The sequence below is a fragment of the Eimeria mitis genome, genomic scaffold (genome assembly GCF_000499745.2).
Source record: "Eimeria mitis Houghton genomic scaffold, Emh_scaff1015, whole genome shotgun sequence".
Taxonomy (NCBI): domain Eukaryota; phylum Apicomplexa; class Conoidasida; order Eucoccidiorida; family Eimeriidae; genus Eimeria; species Eimeria mitis.
In genome coordinates this window covers 11788-12743 of record NW_013567093.1, presented here as the reverse complement: position 1 = coordinate 12743, position 956 = coordinate 11788, and positions in this window count along the sequence as shown.

Here is a 956-nt window from a genome sequence, read left to right as displayed (position 1 = left end):
AAAAAAAAAAAAAAAAACTTGAGGAGAGCTGCACATACACCTGAACGCTGTTTATCTCAACCCACTTGAAAAAAATAAAAAATTTATTTTTATATTTTGTTTATATTAGTTATAAATATAATTAATATATAATATTAACACTTTTTAATATTTATTTCTTTGTTTCTATTAACCACAATAACAACAATAAAAATAAAAATAAAAATAAATAAACTTTTCATTTGTTTATTTATTTATAATAAATAAATAAATAAATAAACAAATAAATAAATAAAAAAATAAGTATAACTCACCATGTCTTTGATAGTAAGAATCCGAATAAACTTATATCCCATTATATTAACCACAACACCACCAATAAAAATAAAAATAAATAAGCTTTTTATTTATTTATTTATTTATTTATAATAAATAAATAAATAAACAAAGTAAAATAAATAAATAAATAAGTATAACTCACCGTGTCTTTGATAGTAAGAATCCGAATAAACTTATATCCCATAACATTAACCACACTAACAACAATAAAAATGAAATAAACATAAATATAAATATAAATATAGCTTTTCTATTTATATATTTATTTATAATAAATAAACAAATAAATAAATAAATATAAATAAGTATAACTCACCATGTCTTTGATAGTAAGAATCCGAATAAACTTATATCCCATTCTATTAACCTTAACGAGCTTAACTCCACTCTCATAAGCTTTTTGTATTTCTTTAAACCATTGATATAAATTGTTGCCAACAAACTCTCGCTGCAGAGAATTCAGAGCTGCATTCATTCAATTAAAATACACAAAAAAAAATAAATAAATACACAAAAAAAAAGAAAAAAAAAGAAAAAAAAAGAGATGTTTTGTTGTTTATATTTGGATATATATGATTTATTATGCTGCAGTGCACTCAATTAAAATACACAAAAATATAAACTAATATACACAAAAA